General features: G+C 35.1%; 1 protein-coding gene across 6 annotated transcripts in view; it reads left to right on the top strand.

Annotated features, from left to right (window-relative positions):
• PIEZO2 (piezo type mechanosensitive ion channel component 2) overlaps window positions 1–8169 on the top strand; it is a 378661-nt gene that overhangs the window by 260151 nt on the left and 110341 nt on the right. The window lies entirely within an intron of this gene.

Below are 8169 nucleotides of genomic sequence, written 5' to 3'. Positions count from 1 at the left end.
GTAAACTAATGAGTTCTCCAAATAAAAGATTTGTAGATACATTTTTGTAAACAGTCTTGAGGTTCCAAATGGAGGCGAGAAAGCATATTTAGCCTGAGCTGAGGAGAAAAGAGTAGGGGTCTCTCCAGAGATCTGAGAATCCTGATGAGCCTGGTCTGAGTCTGAGGGTAGAAATGGACTGAAACAGTAAGACTGACTCTTGAAGCCTCTATGAGGTGATGTCTTTACAATTTGCTTCATTTGTGTACAATTCGTAATGTAGAGTTGCTCATTCTTGTAGTAAACATAGTCATGGATAAGCTATTCTCAACTCTGATTGTCCATAAGAACCCACAGGGGAGCTTTATAAATAAATGTCTTGCCACCTTTAGTCTTAACCAAAGAGATTTCAGATGGTCTCAGGTTGGGCCAGGTAATAGTTCTTTAAAAGATCCTCAGGTGACTCCAAACAGAGAGAAAGGAGGCTACAGTTGCCACAGTGGGTTCAAAAGACCAAAGATGAAGAAGCACAGGAAAAAGAGATCCCAGAGGCTCAGGACGCTATTTCATTCTTGTACTACTCCTTACGCATCCAAGGGTGTTTGTTTCCCTGGATAGTGTTCACCGAGCTCTCAGCCATTTACCAAGTGCCAGTTTTATGATTACTGCCACATCCTCATGCCACTGTACCCCTCGAGTGTTGCCACATCCCTGACAAGCAGAGTCACAGTTTCCCATTCTGGGCTGAAATTTCTCCTGTAGACGAGTCTGTCAACAGCTGTCAGCAAGCCAATTCTAAAGAAAATGCCTCCCTCATCCCTCCAACTCTCCAGGGTTATAAAGTTGGCTCATTAGAGCAGGCAGTATGCTGAAATCACTACCACCCCCCTACACACACACACACCTGGGGAGGTGGGAGACAGACATCCCAGGAGGAAATGTCAAGTCCTCTAGCCAGGGAAGCTGCCCATCAGTGTCTTTCAAATTTTGGTATATATAGGGATTACCTGAGGTATTGATCTAAAAATATGCTCATCCTTGGGTCCTACCTGACTTGAGAGTCCAGAATTTTCAGAGTGTGGCCCTTGGAATTGATATTTTAGCAAGTTCTCCAGGTATACAAGAAACCACAAAGGGAAGCACTTCACATCACATTATCATGGACAGGTGAGCCCATCATTTATTCCATGTAAAGGGAATTGATAGAATCACAGCTTTAAATTCTTTGGTCCTTCCTTCTTTTTTGCTCATCATTCAACAAATATTATTACAGTTGGCCCTCTGTAGTCTCAGGTTCTGAGGTTGGTTGAATCTGTGGATGCAGAACCCATACAGATACAGAGAGTTGATTAAGAGACTTGAGCATACAAGAATTTTGATATCTGTAACCAGTCCCCCAGAGGTACTGAGGCATGACTGTATTAAGCATCTACTATCTCTGTCCTTGTTGAAGGAAGCAAAATACCTCTGCTGTCTTCACAGGGTCAGTTTGATCTATAGTCAAATGTTTTATCAGCCACTTACTCGGAGCTATGTGTATTAGGTAAATTATCCTCCTTATGAATGAGTATCCTTCTCTCTAAAATCAGTACAATGATAGTATCCACCCATGAGTCACAGACAGTAGCTCTATGAGAGCCTCAATAAAAATAAACACCTGCATTGCTATTCTTAGTATCTTGTCTGCATGTAAGAGTCTTTGTATTCTTCCTTCCTTTCAACTCTAATGAGAAATTGGAAATTAGAAATGTTCTAAGTTGATTGATAATGTTTCCAACTCCACTTAATTTTATCTGTTCAGCATTGTTTTAGACTAGCATTGAGCTGTCAAACTTTAGTGGCATAAGAATTACTAGAGTCGGAGACTGGAGGACAAGTTTTAAAAATGCTTACCCCTGGGCTTCTCTCAGACAAAGGAACAGAGAGTACCTGGATCTAGGATCTGGGATCTGGAACCTGGCATTTAGTAGCTTCTCCAGGAGATCAAAACATCCCACTCTGTGTGATGCAGAAAAAGCATACATTTTAAATCCTGTTCTTAAGTTCAGGGATCACTGAGGTGACGTACTATACACATGCAAGTATGAAACTAATATCCATCAAATAAGATAAGGCATGTGAAGTAACTTAGGCTGAAAATCATAAATGACCATAAAAATGCAAGAGAGCGTTCAACCCTTGAGGTATGTGAGGGGTGAAAAACGGAGAAGAGACCAATGTGGACACTAAGTGCTGTGGAACATCTTTGTGGAAACTGCGAGCAGCTTGAACCAGGAGTAAGGATTGTTAGGGAGAGAGGAGGACATTTTAAGTGAGAGAGAAAGGTGTAAGCAACAGTGGGAAGATGGCTCTGAACTAAAATTTGGGAGCAGTGACAGTGCTTCAGACCAGAACATGGGTTCATTTGAGGAAGCAAAGAGGAGATGGTTGGACTGAACCACGGAAAGCCAGATCGAAAATTAGTGATCCTGAAAGACAAATTCACCTGTGCACTCCAGCCTCTGCCATTTATTTCAGCATCCATTGAACTCGTGAAAGCACCAAGGAGCATCCACCAGAACACAGAAGACACAGCACCTTGGCAGTCATAGGGATGAGACAGAGCTTTCAGCCTTCGATATTGTATCCAGAGAATGTGTTGTACTTTGATACTTTGATACTTTTATGGATGCTCAGACTGCTGATGATAGAATTTCTCTGAACACATGACCCAGTATTGTCACCTGCATGGTCATAATACTGGTATGCATTTGCTAGTAAGAAGAATTACAGTTTACCACATGACATCTAGGATCCTCTTTGGGCATCAACATCTCACAGTCTGAAGTAATTCCATGATCCACCTAGAACTTTGAGAATTTTACATTCAGTTCACAGTATTTTTGACATCATTTAGGAAACAGTGGAAAGAAAACTTGACTCATTTAATTGAAGAGAGTAGTCACAATGCACCAAAACTACCAATTATTTTGTTAAAATAAGAATTTCTATAGGACAGCAGCTTAATTTCTCATTTTGATGAATGTATTGTCCAATACCCAGTTTAGTTAGAAGGCACCCAAATTCTAACAACTTCAAATTGGAAAGCTTGGTAAAATTTTCCATTATTAGCAAACTTTTATGAAGGTGGGAAAATTTATATTAAGTAATATAAATTTGACATCCTGTCTCAAACCATTGAAGTTTGAAGTTCAGTGACATATGACTACAAGACTGATTTTACTTTAATTAAAAGTCATCATGCTATTTAGAGTTTTCTCAAGTTTATTCGTTGCAAAGCTTGCCTTGGGGCACATATTTTATGACCTTTTTGTGCCTTTTGCTTTTAAATCTCTTTACAAAATAACCTGCCCATGAGATTTAATTGTTTTGTTGTTGTTGTTGTTGTTGTTCTTTTGTTTTTTGCATAGGATTTTTTTTTACCATAAATTATTTTTTCTATTATTAAATTTAAAAATAGTTTAAAATACTCAAATGTAAGTTAAATGCTTTATTCAATTCAATGTATAAAGAAGCCCCTTAAAATTTTAGCTCCCTAAGTGGAAGTAGGTTTAGAGTTTTTATGGAGCAGAGAGAAGAGAGGGGTACATCACTGAAGTCTTGTTCAAGGTTGCAATTGTCTTTATCTATAACATTGCAAAACTTGTAGTTGAAATTGTTGGAAGATGATGTCAGTTTTTCATGTTCTTATCTCAAAATGGTTGATGCGATCACATTTTGGCAATTCTCAGAGTATTTCTTTTGAAAATATCCTTGTAAGCTTTGTATGGGAGGGGATAACAAAGAAAAATAAATAAATAGGGGAGAGAAGAAAAGGAAAGGAGGCTAATGTTGGTTTAAGTAAGGAAAATGGGTCAGTTTTAATTTTTTTAAACATCAAAACATAGGCAAAATGCATAAAAAGAAGTGCTAGGTCTGTTTTGTATATAGTGTAAAAGCTTTTAATCAAAACTATTTGTATCAATTATAGAAGTAAAAACAATTAAGATATATACAAGGACATGAACAAAGAAGGAAAACAAATGTAGCAGAGAATAGAATATATTTTAATATTCTTTAAAATTATAGTGGTAATGTATGCTCATTGGATAAAGTCTAAATCCTCTAACTTTTTCCTATTTGTAATTCAGTTCTTTTCTAACAGAGATAACTGAGGCCAATAATAAGTATTCTTCCAAAGATTTTCCCTATATATTTACACACACATAAAATATATGCATAAGTCAGAGTAAGGTTGGGAGAATGAATCTTAAGTGCATATTTCTAAGTAAAAAAGGCAGACTGAAAAGGCTACATACTATATGATTCCACTTAAATGACATTTGAAATAGCCAAAACTATAGAGATGGTAAATATATCATTGGTTTCCAGACATTTTGTTGGAAGGGTGGTAGAAGGTTGAATAGGTGAAGCATGGGGAAAATTTTAAGGTGATGAAATTATTCTTTGTGATACTGTAGTGGTAGGCACATGGCACTATACATTTGTTAAAATCAATTGAACTTTATATAGCATAAAGAATGAACCTTAAGGTATGCAATTTAAAAATAATCATTTAGGAGGTCGGAAGATCACATCATGGAATTCAGATGTAACAAAAGAATCTAACCGTATTACAAATGTGTGATACAACTTCACTGAAGGAGCTAGGGATAAAAATACTGACTTAAGTAACTTTGGAAATGAGTAGAGGTTGTAAGACTAAAGATAGAGAATTATACATAAGCGCTATGCTCTAGTCGATAAAGTTATTTCCCTTGGAGGTACATGTTAACAATTCTGAGATCACTATATACTGGGATGAAACAAATAACTAAATGGACAGCAGATGGGGGAGCCAATTTTCTCACTGTTTGAGCGGAAGGTTACAGATAAGCAAGGGATGAAGGTAGAACCATTTGATAACAAATTAGAGTTGGAGACAAAAGCATGAACTCACATGTACCTTAATATAGTACAGATGGTTATGTATAGAAATATGTACAGATATGTGCATATGCATGGGTAAGTTTGCGCACATACAGTTCCTTACTCTGTCAGCTGAGAGGCCATAGAAATAGTGACACCATAGTGTCCGAATCTTGGTTTCTAATAAAAGGAACAAGTACTCCTTGGAGAAATGGCTGACTCTAAGCTTCGGTTAGAGAATATACAAAATGAGCTTGGGGCATCTTTTAGTGCCAGAAAATAATACAAAATGTTGGGACTTGTCATAGGAGCACAAGAGCAAACCGAAAGAGCTCCCAGTGGTCAAAGCTGGAACTATTTGAGCAACAAGGTATAAAATACATATCCATGAGTCCATATCTACATAGATATAATTAAATAATTTAATAAATAAATGGGAAGAAGAGACAATTCTTCTATATGGAAGAATTCCAAATAAGTTATGCTGATTTTGATCCCTTGAGGATGTGGGGCATAACTTCCCACCCCTTGAGCGTAGGCTATACATAGTAACTTTCTTCCAAAGTGTAAAGTGTGGAAGGGAGGAGAAGAGTAATTTTACAGATAAACCTAAAAAAACTACTTCAGCCAGGCGCTCAAAGTTAACATCCTTAGCAATAAGTCATGTTGAAAGCACGTATCCTTGATATAATGTGATGAGAATGGCACTTCACCTCCGTGGTCTTCCTCCCAAAATTCATTAACTCCTGTTAATCAAGAGTAAACAAACAAACACATCAGAATTAAGGGATATGCTACAGAAGACCTGATCAGTACTCAAAACTGTCAAAGTCATCAAAAACAAGAAAAGTCTGAGAAGTTATCTCAGTCTAGAGGAGCTTAAGGAGACATGATGGCCAATTGTGATGCTATACTCCGAATGAGATTCCAACACAGAAAAAGGACCGTAAGTAAAACTAAGGAAATCTTAATAAAATGTGGACTTTGGTTAAAAGTAATGTATCGATATTGGTTCATTAATGGTTGCAAATGTACTATACTAATGTAAGAAGTTAACAATAGAAAAAACTGGGTATGGGGAATTCCCTGTACAACCTTTGCAACTTTTCTGTAAATCTAAAATTATTCTAAAATTTAACACATATTTAAAAATATAGGTTGGAATGTTTTCTATGACAAGTATATACATATATATATCTTTATTATATTAGTGGCTGCTTAGTAGCCCATAATACACATGAATATCCCATAACTTATTTAGACATTCCCCATCGTGGTCATTTAGAATTTTAGTACTTTGTACTATTGCTGTTCGTGCTGAATAAACATCCTTAAATATATATGTATAAAGCTGGGGTAACAATACTTATATCAAATAAAATAGACTTTAAAACAAAGGGTGTAATAAGAGACAAAGAAGGACATTTCATAATGATGGAGGGATTAATCCAACAAAAGGACATAACCTTTGTAATCATTTATGCATCCAACATAGGATTACCTAAATATATAAAACAAATATTGATGACGTTAAAGGAGAGAGCGACATTAACACATAGTAGGGGACGTTAATAACCCATTGACACCAGTGGACAGATCTTCAAGACAGAAAATCAATAGAGAAACAGCAGCCTTAAATGACACGTTGGACCAGATTAATTTAATTGATATTTTTAGAACATTTCACCCAAAGCAGCAAAATAAGCAGTCTTTTCAAGTGCGCATGGGACATTTTTCAAGATAGACTGCACGTTAGGCCACAAAACAAGTTTCAGTAAATTTAAGAAGATTGAAATTATAGTCTCCAACTCTAATTTGTTATCAAGTGTCTTCTTCAACCACAATGATATGAAACTAGAAATTAATTACAAGAAAAAAAAACTAAAAATCACACAAACACATGGAGGCTAAATAACATGCTACTAAACAATGAATGGATTAATAATGAGATCGAAGAAGAAATCAAAAGATACCTTGAGACAAATGAAAATGAAAACAAAATGTTCCAAAATCTATGGGACACAGCAAAAGCAGTCCTAAGAGAAAAATTTATAGCAATACAGGCCTACCTCAAGAAACAAGAAAAATCTCAAGGATATAAAGTCTTTTAGGACAGTTCACAAACCACTGCAGAAATTACTACTAACTTTCTAATGGGGCAAAACAGGTGTTTTAAAACTAAGGATTTACGAGGATATTTCTAATGTATATGCCAGGTATGGGGTGAGAAGAGTGAGGACTTGGTAGCTGAAACATATTGCTTATATTAATCCAGAGACTATCCAGCTCATCTAATTCTAAAATTTTACATTTTAATCTAGGACTATAAAACAATTTTCAAAATGTTCCACCATTCTAAGTGGTACATAATTCTTTTGTTATCAGGAATTTTTTCTTTCTAACACTAATTATAAAAATCTACCTGGATGTAGAAGCAAAGATCTATATACTAAGAGTGAGTTTTAGTATAATTTTTTAATAAAATTAAAGTTTAATTTCTATTTAGCTTACTTTAAAATTTGTGTTTAAAACTTCACCAATACCGTACTTGTCTTATGATAGAAAACAGTAATAGCCCTGAGAGATTTTACAGGTGAGGGACGTATAGTCTTGCAAGGTCTTACAACTGAATTAAGAATGTTAAGATAAAAATTAAAGGAAGTTCACATGTAGAAGATGCAAAGGGTAGATAGATATGAGACTCGCTTAACAAGTAAAAGTTTTAATCATTTAGTAGAGTCTTTTCTTAGAAAAAACTCATATAAAATGAATTTCTAAATGAATCAAATCTTACATAATCTCTCATTCTATAATTAGATACATTCTGATTATACAGTAGAAATCAACATAAAAATGAAGAAGCCTCATAAAATTATATTTCAAAGTAAATAATCAATTATAAAGCTTTAAAAAAATGAATAAATAAAAATCGACAGAAGTATACCTAACAGAAACTCTGGTATACAATATCTAGTTTTTATGGCTGAATCATAGAACTGTGTCCAATTTCAAAATTTTCCCAATAGTATCAAAACTAACTGAATAGCTAATGCTCAGTCCTACTAAAGACTAAATATGTGCTCATTTAGCTAGATGTAGTATCGTGTAACTACTTACTTGACATTTTAATAAAATATGGTTTTAATAGGGCTGATTGACAATTAAAACATACGTTTTTAATAGGTGTGCAAGGATTTAGTATTAGCTAGATTTTTGAACCAATATAAAGATTATCTGGCTAATGTCATCAATTTTATACACTAATACACATATATATGATTT

The sequence above is a fragment of the Pteropus alecto genome, unplaced genomic scaffold, assembly GCF_000325575.1.
Source record: "Pteropus alecto unplaced genomic scaffold, ASM32557v1 scaffold146, whole genome shotgun sequence".
NCBI classification, from domain to species: Eukaryota; Metazoa; Chordata; class Mammalia; order Chiroptera; family Pteropodidae; genus Pteropus; species Pteropus alecto.
This window is presented reverse-complemented; position numbering and strand designations above follow the sequence as displayed.